Raw genomic sequence first — 14962 nt, 5'->3', positions numbered from 1 at the left:
AAGCAGAACCAAAATCAAAGAGGCAAGAAAAGAGAGTTCTGATGAAATTGTTTAAACCCCTGGATTCAGCAGATGTACCTTTTGGTCTTCTCGCTTACATTTTTCTATCACTTGGTACTGAAAATGTTTTGGCTTGAACAATTCCATAGTGTTAAACTCCAAATATTTCTCATTATGTTATATAGTTTGTAATTTAACTGAAGAAAAATAAAAGAGATTTTTTTTAGCTAAAAATAATTTAATATTGTAGGATGTCTTATCATATGTAGACCCTGCTGAGATGTTTGCTATAGTTTTAGAAATAACAGATAAATTTGTGCCATAAAGCTTATTAACATGAAAACTTTCCTCATACAGGTCTTTATCTTATTAATTAGATTAAATGCAATTGCTTAGTAAAGAAATAGTTTCTACAGGGACTTCAGGTATGCCAGAGTAAATTAGGAAAACGTGCAGATACTCTTTCTTTGATATGTCTTTTGACAATTGAAGATTACTTCAACTGTCAACTGTGAAGACATATATTGTCTCATGTACCATGACTAGGAGCTATACTGAAGTGCTAAAATTTTCAAGTGATTATCATGTCTGTCTAAGAAGAGTAAAAATAAAAAATGTTATTTGAAAACATTAAGATTTTTTTCTTACCTCAGAAAAACTATGCTAAGTTCTTTAGTCATTATTCATGTTGTAAAATTAACTCATTATATGAAAATGTAAAGAAGACTAATGGTACTCTTAGAATATAAAACTATAGTAAATTGTTAATTATAAATTCATTTCCTTCTCCTTGTTCATCATAATGACTTACTTTTAAAATCTGGAACGAGTAAGCCCAATTAACCAATTTTGATTATGGGTTTGCTCTTGGTTAAAATATTTCAATTTATATCTGCTTTTATGGGGGAGGGAATGTTGAAATACCCAAGATTTTGGGAAATATTTAATAAATAATCACTTTAATTTTATATGTTATAAAATATTGGGAATAGCTTAATTATGATTGACAACAGATAGAAAGTGGGCCTAGTTTTTAATGATTGAATATATTTTTTATATTATGTTTAAATTAATTTTTGATTAGGTAGTATTAAAATTAAATTAAATTAAAAACACAGTAAAAAGTCTATACCACCCTTTTCCCCATATGCCTAGTACTCACTTTATATTCTTCTTCCCACCCCTCCCCTTGCATAGGCAACTCCCTTACATAGATTCCTATATATCCTTCCAAAGTTTCTTTTTGCATGTAAAAGGAGGCATGTATATAGAAACTTAATATTCCCCCATATTTTACACATGTTTGAAAACTTTTACTATGAAGTCTGTTGTCTTTGCTTTCTATTCTTTATATGTCTTCTGACAGTTAAGGAGTTTTTTTTCCTCCCTTGTGGTTGCCTTTATAAATATAATTATGTATAGTCTATAGTATCAACCCTACTAAGACAACTAATAAAATAAACATGTTTCTTCTTCCTTCCTGTTCCCTCCTTTTTCTTCCACCATCTGATAGTATAGAATAAAATTATCTTTCTTAGTATTTACCCTTATATGGTTAAATATGCATATATTTCTATTAATTGATTTGTCAGCTTCAAATAACATTTTTGACTCCCAGCTATTACAGGCAAGACAATCAGAAAATTTATTTACTCTCTACCTTTCCTTTATGCCCTCCCTGTATTTATTAGTTTATCATTTCTACATTTTCAGAACATACTATATTTACATCCTGATTTTTTGCCCTTATCCTCACTTATAGTCAGTGTCAGTTCTACAGTTACATGTATTTCAGTCCTCATTTCCAGTCTCATTACTGCAGTTTTCCTGACCTTGTTTGGATAAAGTTCATCCTTTTGTATCTACTACTAGGAAAGAAACATTATTTGAAGAGAATATGATTGTATACTAACCAATCCCACCCCCACCCCCTGCCCCATGTAATCAGTTGAAAACCTGCTGTAAATAAGAACATTCAGTGAAGTAAAGGGACATGGAAGTAACATAGAGAAATCAGTACTTTTTATTATATAAGGAACAACTATAAACAAATGACTCCATAAAATACCTAGAAATACACACATCAAGAAATATATAAAACCTATATCTAGAAAATTTTAGAACACTCCTGAAGAGCACAAAAGAAGAATTGAAATAATGGAAAGATATACCAAGATTTTGACAGGAAGATTCAAAATCATGAAGTTATCATTTCTTCATAACTTATAAATTTAAAGTGATCCAATATAGAACCAAGTGTTTTTAAGCTAGAAAAATTGATTATAAAGTTTATATAGAAAAAATATACAAACAAGAATATTGAAAAGAACTTTGAAAAAAGGAGCAATAGTGGTAGGGGCAGGATTTCCTGGAGGCAAAACATTTTATGTCTCAATAATTCAACAGAGAGCTAGTATACAAACAAACAAACAGCCAGAAATAAATGATAAGGAAATCTAGTATATTACATAGGTGTTATCCCAAAACTAAAGGGTAAAAATGTATTATTAAACAAATGGTCCTGGGATGATGGGTAGCTCTCTGGAAAAAATAAAATTGGATCAGGCTTCCCTGGTGGCGCAGTGGTTGAGAGTCCTCCTGCCGATGCAGGGGACACGGGTTCGTGCCCCGGTCTGGGAAGATCCCACATGCCGCAGAGCGGCTGGGCCCGTGAGCCATGGCCACTGAGCCTGCGCGTCCGGAGCCTGTGCTCCGCAATGGGAGAGGCCACAACAGTGAGAGGCCCGCGTACCGCGAAAAAATAAACAAATAAATAAAATAAAATTGGATCTACATTGTACATTACATACTATGATGAATTTCAGTTGCACCAAGAATTTACATGTAAAAGAAGAAGCCATTAAAATACTAGATGAAAATTTATTTTTCAGTGGGAAGGCTTTTCTAACTATGAATCAAAATCCAGAATCTTTAATAAAAAAAGATTAGTGGATTTGGAACTAGAAAAAAGAAAAAAATTCTTCATGACAAAAATACCACATGGTAAGTCAAAAAACAAATTTCAATCTTGAAAAAATTTTGCAATTCATATCACAGGCAAAGAATAATTCTTACCATTATACAGAAAGCTTCTAGAGCTCAACCAAAGACCAACAGCCTAAAAGTTAAGAGAGCAAAAGATATAAGCAGTTCACAAATAACAAAATACAAATAATTAAAAAACATAAAAGAGGTAGTCAACCTCACTGAAAATTAGAGGTTTTTATAATGAAGAGTATCCAATTGATTTATTGTTCTAAATTTTTAAATTCAAATTATTCTATTAAGATCCTATAAATTGCATGATATTACTTATAGGGTTGGCCAAAAGTTTGTTTTTCTGTACAACGTTATCAAAAAGCCTGAATGGACATTTTGGCTAACCCAATACAAAAATTTCAACTGCAGTTTATTTTCACATGGAGTGACATTTTATGCTATCTTTCATTGTGCACCTGTTTTCATATTTCTGGAGCAGGTTCCAATCATTAGGATGAATGCAGTAATTAAGGGCCTACTAAAGATGAATCTTCACCCGTACATGCTGTGTGAATTTTGATGACTCTAATATCTGCCACTGCTATTAAAACAATTCATTCTCATTTCATCAAGTATTCTTGTAAACTTATTTTCTTTTAGTCCTCACATTAGAGAGTTGTTTTTCTCTCTGAGTATCAAAAAGTGCTACCCATGTGAGATGAGGCATTCAAGACAAGGGTAACATTATTCCCTGAATAATAGTGACACCTGCAATCTTTAGTATCACAAAATATGATAATTGGATCAGCTTTGTGCTACAAAACTGACAGTTGAAAACCCGCTTTGGCAAAGCAGGACTCTTTTGCTACTGCTTGGTTTGTTTCAATGGTTTGCGTTCTTAGTCCACCCTGTTTCTGAAATTATTTTCATTTCCTCCAATACTTGGTATCTTAGTATTATAAACATATTGGAGGTGGATGGTTATAATACATACTCCTTGTTTGATCTCTTCGGCAGAGACAGTAACCGAGAGAACTCTCTGGGATAACTGGATTTTCCTATGTCTGGCTCAAGCTTTACTGAGTTATGTTGGTCTGTGAGATCACACTGTACTGAGTAGAGGCTCTCTCAGCACACCTTGATATATCCAACTTGCCCACTGAACTGGTGTTCCACATCCCCTCTGCAAAACATATCCATGACCAGAGCAAGCTGAATGCAGATGGCTGAACACTGCTCTCTCATGCACTCTGCTCCTCCTTGGATAGTTGCATACTTACCATAAATCAAGAAGCTTGTCCCCACACTTTCTTTTATGTGAGTTTTATTATAATCACTAAACATAATTTTGATTAAATATTCCATAAACTGACAAGAATGGAAAGAAAGTGTTGTTTGCATGATAACTAGACTGAATGCTTTGGAAAGACTCAATTAAAAAGGTCACTTAAAAATCCTGTCAGATAAAGTATTGGTGAGACAACAGTAAAAACATGAGAGAAATTATACAATATGAAAGGATTTTCTATTCAGATTGTTCTGAAAGACTGCATCCCTGAGATTCCTCTTCATATTAAAAATTGAAATTGGAAATTGTAGACTGCATTGTGAGTTTGGTTCATGCAAGGTATCACACAAAACTCCAGTCAAGTAGTGGGCTCATACTCACAGAAGTTTTGCTCTACATGAAAAAAACTGGAAAATGAATGTACATTTGTATATTTTAAATTCAGGTAAAATGTTGAAAGTATATATGCAATGCTTTTAAATGATTCAACCCTTTACACCAACTGGTTTTGATAAATTGACCAATTACAAATGCTGATGTTTCAGATAAGAGGATTTGTACTGAACTTGAACATGAATGGCTGTCCTTTTAATATTTTCATGCAGACCTAAGTTTTTGAGATAGGTAGAAGTTTGTTTTTGGAAGAATATAATATTCTCTTAGGATGCAGGCAAAGTGACTAGAAAAAGTTTTGAGAATATCTGAAATAAGGGTAGGATGAAACAGAAGTGGGAGCAAAATGAGAAAACTGTGGACCCAGAAGTCATGTTCTTCCTATTCCTGCTGGAAGAAATCCATGACCTAAATCACAAATTAACACCTCTTCTCTTTCCCCCATGGCTTCTTTTAATAAGAGACAAAGACTTTCAAGCTAATAGTAAGGGTATTCTAAGTACAAGTAACTGTACATAACACTAGCCATTTCTATTTCAGTGTGAATTAGTTTTTAGACTTTGTGTAAATGACAGACTGGTAGGGCTTCTGGAAGTTGATGTAGATAAGAAACAGGAAGAAAAGTACAAACACCAGGTTGGAGCAGGGCAAGACAGGGTGTACCTTCTTAAAGTAGTATTAGATGAGGAAAATCTCTTTGACTACATGGATAAAGCTGTTGTTTTCAAAATTTTCCATGCAATCAATGTCACATTGTTGACCTGAGCAACTGAAATCTTATTCATGTTGTGCTATCTACTCATTTCATGCTGACCTGCTATCACTCTGACAGTTTGTCTTAATTATATTTGAGTAAGTCTATTCATCATGCCATTTTATTTTACTTTGTTTTGATTGTAGCAAATGGAGCCAACATGAAATTCATCTTTATCTGTAACCTAGCAGGATTGGAAAATAAGTCTCTAAGACCTAAATGGATACAACATAACCTGAGTGCTACAAATTATGTGGTTTGAGTTTACCATGATGGCATGAAATCATTCTCCTTTTACTTAGGTTCTGGGAAAAAAATATGCTTTTTATTTAATGAATTAAGAAATTCAGAGAGAAAGAAAACAACACTGGCACCTGATAGTAGTCATAATTTGAGATTGTCTTATAATATCATAAACTTGATCCTTTTACTTAAAATTGAAGGGTACTACATAAGCTGTGTGTTTATAAGAGTAATAATCTTTTAAAATAAAATGTGAATTATTACAAACAATTCTTTGCTGTATTCCATTTTCTTTCGTTATAGAGATACTTGAAAAAATAATTTAACTTTGTAAAACTAGGAAATTACTGATAGTAAGTCTAGGACCCAGTTGGGCACAGAAGCTGTGAAGGAAAGAAGATATAATTTTCAAGGTAGAAGGATATTGCCTCTTATGGTGTCTAACAGAGCTATCCTATTGCTAGAGTGAGAAAAAGGGTAACTAGAGCAGCAGGGGACATAACTACAAATAAAAGGGGAAATATAACTATCTTTGAATTTATTGCCAAATGTTTAAAAAGGAAGTTTTAAGTTTGCAGTTATTCTTCCATTTACTCAGGTGAATGATAAATCTTGCAAAGTTGACAGGTAAAGCCTCAGATTTTATATATTTGGTCTCTAGGATAAAAGCAGTCTCATTAAAACATACTGGCAATTAAAATTTTTATTTTCAATGGTAGTACAGTTAAAGAAAGCATACTGTGTTTTTGTTTGACATTAAATCTGATGAAATACTTGTCTGGAAGAAAAATATGCCTGATTTTGTGTGTGTGTATCTGTGTGTGTATGTGCATGCTCTTGTTTATGTGTTATTATCCCTAAGGCGTTTTTACTTTTCCGTCCATCTCCTCGGTCTAAACCAACCTTCTCTCACATACTATACTTCAGTCTGGAAGTGAATAAAACCCTCTGAAAGTTGTCTACAATTAGCATAAGAAAGGGAGAAAGAAACCCTTGACTATAATTTAGTATCAGTGTATCTGATTCCACTGATTTTATTAATAATGCTTCCAATTTGTGGGAAGTATAAAAGCAAATTAAGTACTGCCATTTATTGCTGCTGGACTCTTGAGTTCAACCTACATTTTTGAGAATAGCAAATATTATAAATTTTTACAATTTCCTGACATTATACTTGACAGAAATGCAGAGAAATACTTTCATGTGAAAACTTTGCCAGAGAGGAAGAAAAGTGAATCCTACCAAAACTTTTATTTGCTTTTATATAAAATTAACTTTTACTAACATAACCTCTGTTAAAGCAAATCCCCCAATAATAAGACCTCAACATGTTTAAGTGCTTTGCGATTGTACGAACTCAAATTCTCACTAAATGAATGAACATTAAAAAGAAAGAAGAAAATGGAGGGGAAAAGGAGAAATGAGAAAATTTGGATGAAAAGAATTAATAACATTAAAATGTGAATATTCTAAATGTTAATATAGAAACAAAATTAGTTTTCAATCAGAACTCCTCACACGCTATTTTTTCAGTCTGATGACGTGTTTTAAAATTTTTTATAAAGGTAAAAATAATGGTAAAAAAAATATAAAGGTAAAAATGCATGAGATACATAAGATATTTTTGGAAAAGAGGACTAGAGAAGGAGAACTTGCTTTACTAGATGAGAACATGCAGTAATTTACTGTATTTGAATTAGTATGGCATTGGCATCAGAACAGACCAGTGGAAAAGCATCCAAAATCTGAAAATAGATCCTGGTGATGAAGAGAATTTAACATATGGCAAAGGTGGTATTTTAACTCACTGGGAAAATGGTTTTTGCAACATATAGTGCTAGCCCAATTGGCTACCCATCAGGAAGTAAATAAAATTGTAACAGTACCTCACACCATATAGATAAATTTTGGATGGATTGAAAATTAAATTTAACAAAAACACAGTAACAAACACGTATAAGAAAATCTAGAAGACCATGGTTATAAACTGGGGGAAGGAGAGTTTTATTTTTTAAAAAGTAAATAGAGAAAGCAATATATTTGGAAAAGATATTTGTATGTAGAATGCAGACAGAAGATTAATATTTATAATACACAAAGGGTTCTTAGAAATTGACAAGGAGATAATTCAAGAGAAAATGGGCAAAGGACAATAGGCAAATCATGAAAGAGTTAATCCAAAAAAGTTCAACCTCCTTATAGGCAGGCAAAAGTTAATTAAACTAATATCTGTATACCTCTCCAACTGGCCAAAATTAAAAAGAAGGAAAACACCACTTTCTGCCCAGGAATAGAGAGGTTAGAGTATTTTCAGATGTTACTAACAAAAATGTAAATTATTGCATCCTTGTTGGAAAGTAATGCAGTAATGTCTATTTAAAGAAATAAATGCATAGTTGACTTTGATCTAGCAGTCCCTCTCTTAGGAATTTAGCCAGTAGGAATAATATCACCCATGAAAATTGTACACAGACTTTTGGTTGTAACATTATTCATAGTGGCAAAGAATTAGAAACAAAGTGAATGCTCATCATAGTGCATTTATACCATGGACTATTTTGTAGTCATTAAAAAGACTGTATTAGAACCATACTAGGAAACTTGGAAGGATTTCCATGAGGTATTGTTGAGTGAGAAAAGCAGGATGCTGACAATATTGCATAATATCCAATTTTGAAATATAAGTAAGATCCCCCCACTATAAATACCTATGCATTTTGTAAATACTTATAAATTTATAATCTAAGAAATTTTGTCACCTGGATTACCTAGGATGTGATGGTGCTGGTGATGATGTGGGTAAAAGGGGAAGAGAAAGGAGAAAGGTAACATATTAGTTTTTTGTTGTTATGTAACAAATTAGCACAAATTTAGAAGCTTAAACATCATACAGCTATTTTCCCACAGTTTTTATGTGTCAGCAGTCACATTTGCTAAGCTGAGTCCTCTGCTCAGTGTTTTATAAGGCTGCAACCAAAGTGTTGGCAGGACTGAATTCTTTTCTGGAGCTCATGATGCTTTTCCAAACTCACATTATTGTTGGTGGAATTCATTTCCTTGCGACTCCGTGACTGCAGGCCTTGGCTTCTCCCTGGCTGTTGTCTATAGGCCACCCTAATGTCCTAGAGGCCACCTGCAATTCCTCATCACGTGTCCTTTTCCATAGGCAGTTCAAAACACAGCTGTTTGATTCTTCAAGGCCAGCAGGAGATTCTCCTATTGCTAAATCAGTTAAGATGTCTTATAAAATGGAATGTAATCATGAGAGACAACCCACCCAGTCACTTTTGCCATATTCTACTGGTTAGAAGAAAGTCATAGGTCCTGCTAACACCCAAGGGTAGGGGATTTTTACAAGGTCATGGATCATAGGCGGGGAGGTCAAGATTAGAGTGTGTTTTGTCATAGAAAGCCAAGCAAATAATGAAAAGAAACAATATTTCAAAAAGACCAAAAAACTAATTGAATACAGAAGCTATTAATATGATCATACCTATATGTAATAAATAATTTTTAAAAGTAAAGACTTTTTAAAAAAGAAAATGATTGCCATGTGTCAGGTCATTAGTATTGTGCATTTCCTTGTGCTCTACACAGACCATTATAAACGATACACAGTGCCATGTGCTTCTCTGGTTTCTTCATGAAGAATGTGCTCTATTATTTTCCTTCATATTTCATCCATTCTAACATGGTCTCAATTGTCAGAGGCCCATTATTTTATGTATCACAATGAAAGAAAAAAGAATGCTAGTTAAACTGGGCTTTTCTAGCACCATCAATTATGAGATATGCCAATTTCAAAGATTTGAAAATGTGAAAATATATTCATCTTAGAATTGATGAAAATTACTTGGGGACATTTTCTTCTTGGGAAAGCTCTCTTTAGCTTCCTGCTGGAGGCCCTTAGGGTCCAATGGGTTACCTCCTTCCTCTCAGACATTGCCTGCTGAAAGCCATTGCTTGCCTCATATCCTTCTATTTCCTTAAAATGTAAATCAGGAATAACAATAATCAGATTTTAGGCCAAGCAAAGATAAGTAAGACACTTTCTAAGAGCAAATTCCTCTGAAGTTATTCAGTGGTTCTATGGTGCTAGGTTTCCACTTTCAGGTTAACTAATGCAAACTGTAAACGTATATTTTACTTATTATTATTTTTTTTTTTTGTAGAAAGAAGCATCATTAAGGTGAAAATAGTGTAATAAAATTTTGAATTAATTTTTATTTGTCAGCTGCAAAGGTCTGGAAAATTTTTTTAGCTAAGCACAGAAAATAGATGTAATTATAATATTGTGTGTGAACAATGTTTTCCCTTAGGTAAAATGAATGCTAATCTAACTTGTCAAGCAATTTAAATGAACTATCTCTTATGGCAATTTCAAATGCACTGAAAGTGACTCAGTAATTTCTTGAAAGAGATTGTGTTTTAAAAATGAAGGTAATTTGCTCTTTTCTTTGGCTAGTTCTTTGCTCAAAGTCTTCTATATATTAGGAAACATTTTTCTTATGGGATCTACAGGTCGTTGCTAAATTTTTATGTGATATCATTATCATTCTCCAGAATAAAGTCTGTTACCATGTTTTTTAATAAAAAATCCTTTACCAGTAAAATGATTAATACAACAAGCTCTAAAATTTGTTTAATATATTCAATAGGTGTTTGAAATAATTAGAATTTTCAAAAGGAACAGCCTAAACTTCTACCCTTAAAAAATTATAAATAGCATTATATATATAACCTTAGTCTTTAAAAAAAATTTAGGTGTCTTTTGCTTCCATTACTGTTTTGTAGATCTTAAAGTTTTTCTCTAACCTTCCTCTGAAATTGAATTTCACGGTGCTATTCTAGTTTTCATCAGTAAAAAGCTTTAATTAGAACTCTAAGAATTTATTTGCATTTCCTGTTTCAAAGTGACCTGAAGCTATCTGGTGAAGTTTTCTTTTTTCTCCAGAAATCAGTGACAGCATGTCAGATATAGCTTCAAGCTGGAGTCTAATTTTCAGTCACCTTCATACCTCCCATACGCGGGGATGCCCTACAGATTTCAAGTGCAGTGGTCAGAAGACGATGAGCAGGATCAGCTACCCATCTGTGCTTTGTCAGTGTTCGCATTTACCATCCTAAGAGTACCTTTTCTTTCTCTCTGCCTTTGTCTCTAATCTTAAGAACTGCTAGAATTTTACCCTTGTAAGTCTTCCTAACTCGCTGTTTCCCCTTTTGATTCTCTCACACACAGGCAATAATAGATGTCAGTGCTAGGGTACACGTTGCTGTACCTGAGGAAGGGTTTTTTTAATTAGCAAACATAAATGCTTGGGTTTCTTTTCTTCTGAGTTAGAAGGGTATGATGGCTTGGGCCCCTCAAAAATACATCTTGGTTTTATGATATTGTATGACATTGACAAGTTGAAAGCAACATAAACTGATCTTACATTTTCATGTTTTTCAGTTACTAAGTCTATTCTCACATGAAAGCTGAAAGATTTAGCCTCTCCTAGAACTGGTGGGATGGCCCTGTACCCAGCCAGTCAGCCAAGGGTTGTTTCCCCAACCTAATGTATATTGGGGTCACCTGTATCTTGCTCCCTAAAGGAGAGAGATCTCTTTTCATGGAGTGCTCTTGCACTTAGGCAGGTGCCCCAAACTCAATCTCACCTGTCAAAAGTCCAGAGGAGGCAACAGATGTTTGGAAGAAATAGTCAAAGATAGGCAAGGCAGCTACCTAACTCTCCAATCACTACACCTGTATCAAGTCAGAGCACCAGAACACCTTGTACTCCAGGAGGACTACCTCACCTAGCCTTTTTTCTATGTTTTATAGGATTTTGCTTTAACCAGCTCCAGTTGTTTTAATAAAATACCTTAGACGGGATGGCTTAAACTACAGAAGTTTATTTCTCATAGTTCTGGAGGCTGGATGTCTGAGGCCAGGGTGTCAGTATGATTGGGTTCTGGTGAAGACTCTCTTCCTCGCTTGCAGATGGCCACCTTCTTGCTGCATTCTCACATGGTAAAGAGAGGAAGCTCTTGTCTCTTCCTCTTCTCATAAGGGCACTAATCCCATCTTGGGGGATCCACCCTTATGACCTCATTTAAAACTAATTACCTTCTAAAGGTCCCCTCTCCTAATGCCATTATACTGAAGGTTAGTGCTTCAGCATATGAATTTGGAGGGGACACAAATATTCAGTCTATAACAGATTTGAAGTTTTCTTTTTGTATGAAAGAACACAACACAATGACACTGGGATAGATGAGATAGATGAAAGGTACAGCTTCTAGTTACTTACAGCTCCAAATGAGAGAAGGCTATCACTCAGGCCATGCAGAGGGTTGCACCCAGGTAAGGGTAACAGCAAGCTGGTGCTGTAGCAGGCAATTTATGTATGGCAAGAAGGGTGAGTTTTGCTAAGTTGTGTGGTCCTCCTGTGGATTGGCTAGTTTGAATAATTTTGCAGGCTCTGGGGCATAGAGGGTGACCTCAGGTGTTTGGTACCTGGCCCTGGGGCAAATAGGTCAGATGCATAGTGACCCAGAGTCTGAAAGAGTCTAATAAGGGAAGTGATTGGGGTGTGGACTCAATCAGCTGCTGAAGAAGGGAAACTGACCAGCCTATAGGCAGGGCCTTAAAACTGGTGAAGAGAGCATAAAATAATTATATTACACATGGTTGCCAGGAACATGATTTCCTATCACTCAGTTTTCATTAGGGGTTAGTATGAGGACTGGCAATAAGAGAAAGGTTTCTGTGTTTTTTAAAAAGTATTATTGAAAATAGTGCTCATTGGTATCCATGATACCAATATGAAGACTCATTTTATAAATTTTCTTAGGATTTTGTGTTATTGACAACTGTTTCCCAATGCATTGGGATGGGAGGATTTAATTACTGGGTAACAAATGCTGTGGCTTCTGTAATTTCTTTTGCGTACAGACCTTTTCAATAAACAGCTGCAGTCATGAGTAGAGTCCCCCACCTGTACCTTAAGCACATAGCAAGCTAATTATTATTATTTAAAATCAGGAAACATAAAGTTAATTTCATGATGGGTGATATTGAGTAGGTTTTTATCTTTTTTGGACTTCACTGTAAAATGGCAATAAAACCTGTACTATCATCTACATGGTTTGTATGAGATCCAAGTGAGATGATTTTCTTAAAAGTACATAAAAGTGTTTTTCTAAATAATAATGGAATTCACATAACTCAGGCTGTAGCTTGTGGACATAAAGTTATTGGTATTAACATCCAAATAGAGAGGGTTTTTTAAGCTATAGCCTGCTCATGCAAGACTCACTCTTAATCCCTAAGGCTCTCCATGTATATATTTACCTATATTCTGGACATGTCTCACAGGTGTTCATGGGGCCTCTGTGGCCCCTCGCTTATATCCTGTGCATTAGAGTCAAGTTGCTGGTGACAACTCTGAGCCCTAGGGCTTAACTCTAGTCGTTGGAAGACCAGGTAAGATGTTACCTGCTTTAATTTGGGGTTGTTTTCTCTCTCTTAGGCCTGAAATGAGACTCCTTGAGACTTCCTGTGCCTGGAATGCCACTTAGGCTTTCCTAGAGAAGTATACTAAGTCTGTCTGCTCCCAAATTTCTCTTTCCATACAGTATCTACACCAGTCCATTGGACTGGGCATGTTGGGTGGTCACTGTGCTGTCACCTCCATCCTCATTTCCACTTCTCACTAGATTCCCAGATCCATACATACATATGCCTATATGTTTATGTCTCTTCTTCCTCCTTCTCCTCAGACCCCAAAGCTTTTATGGATGTCAATTCATGCACCCAGATAATGCCAGATTTGCCGTCCAATTTCTGTGGTTCAGTGTGGATTTAAGTATAACACCTCATTTTGTTAAGAACCATTTATTGTAAATTAAGTCACATCAATTTTTGATTGTTGTTCTAACTGTGCTCCACAGCCACAGAGTCTCTGCTATTACTAAAATGCTTCCTTCCACTGAGTATTGCTGTTTGAAACTCCATCTTGAATAATGTCCTTCAATTTGTCTGTTTCTTGTTGTTGACCCTTTGTTTCTGGTTCCAGTTTTCTTCTCATTTTGGACCTATTCTTATATCTTGCTTCACCAGACTCTCAGAGTCCCTAGTTTCTGGACCACCCTTGTCTTCCATTAAATCTAGCTCAGCCTTCTAAGTCTCCCAAGCTCAGGTCAATGGCTTTGCTTCCTACTCAGCAGGGAGGGGAAATTGGTGGCTTGGATGTAGGATGGTATGAACTGATTCCTAAAAATAATACACATTCATTCCTATCATTTCTATATAGGCCCTGTAGAACATTTATTTATTTTTAAATTGTAGAAGACTGCTTGTCTTGGTAAGAACTTACTTCAGGATAGTTTATCTTATTCATATGGGAAATTATCACTGTATAGTTTTCCTTCTTGGGTTTAGCTGCTCTCTGAGCTAATTAGATACAGCAGTGATGCTCAACACTGGCTGCACATTATATTTATTTATTTATTTATTATTTTTATTTTTTTTTGCGGCACGCGGGCCTCTCACTGTTGTGGCCTCTCCCGCTGCGGAGCACAGGCTCCGGACGCGCAGGCTTAGCGGCCATGGCTCACGGGCCCAGCCGCTCCGTGGCATGTGGGATCTTCCCGGACCGGGGCACGAACCCGTGTCCCCTGCATCGGCAGGTGGACTCTCAACCACTGCACCACCAGGGAAGCCCTGGCTGCACATTTTAAATCATCTCAAGTGGTTTTGAAAAAATGCTTGATTCTGGATCAATTGAATCAGAATTTCTACAGGTGGATTCAAGACGTGGGTGTTTAAAAAAAAAATCTTTCTAGGTGTTTCTAATATGCATCTAAGATTGAGAACCACCGGGAAGGTTTCAAAACAATCACTTGCTTTATAATTTTAGACAGCAGTTCTATCTCATACTTAATAGCCTCCTTTATTTTCAATCTGTTCTCTTTAAATATAAAAGTATTTAAAACATATGGTGCTTAACCCTCAATTCTTGCCTAAGATAGGGCATTTGCATATCTGGAAATGGGCTAACCAGTCTACAATATTCAATAACTTATAAATGCAACCATAATTGGATTTCAAATATCATTCTCCAAAGTCATGAAAATTCTCTCCTGAGGTTATTTCCATTATTAAGTAAACACATTATAAATTAGGAAACCAAAAGAATATGCATGAACTATAATTCATATCCTGTAAATTTAGGACTAAATCAGATATCTCATTTTTCTTCAGGATGTATTGTTGTATGCTTCTTGTCTACCTATCAAGAACTTAATTATGTAGAAATTAA

Source organism: Hyperoodon ampullatus, assembly GCF_949752795.1.
Source record: "Hyperoodon ampullatus genome assembly, chromosome: 8".
Taxonomy (NCBI): domain Eukaryota; kingdom Metazoa; phylum Chordata; class Mammalia; order Artiodactyla; family Ziphiidae; genus Hyperoodon; species Hyperoodon ampullatus.
The sequence above is the reverse complement of the archived record's forward strand: the minus strand, read 5'-3'. Positions refer to the sequence as shown.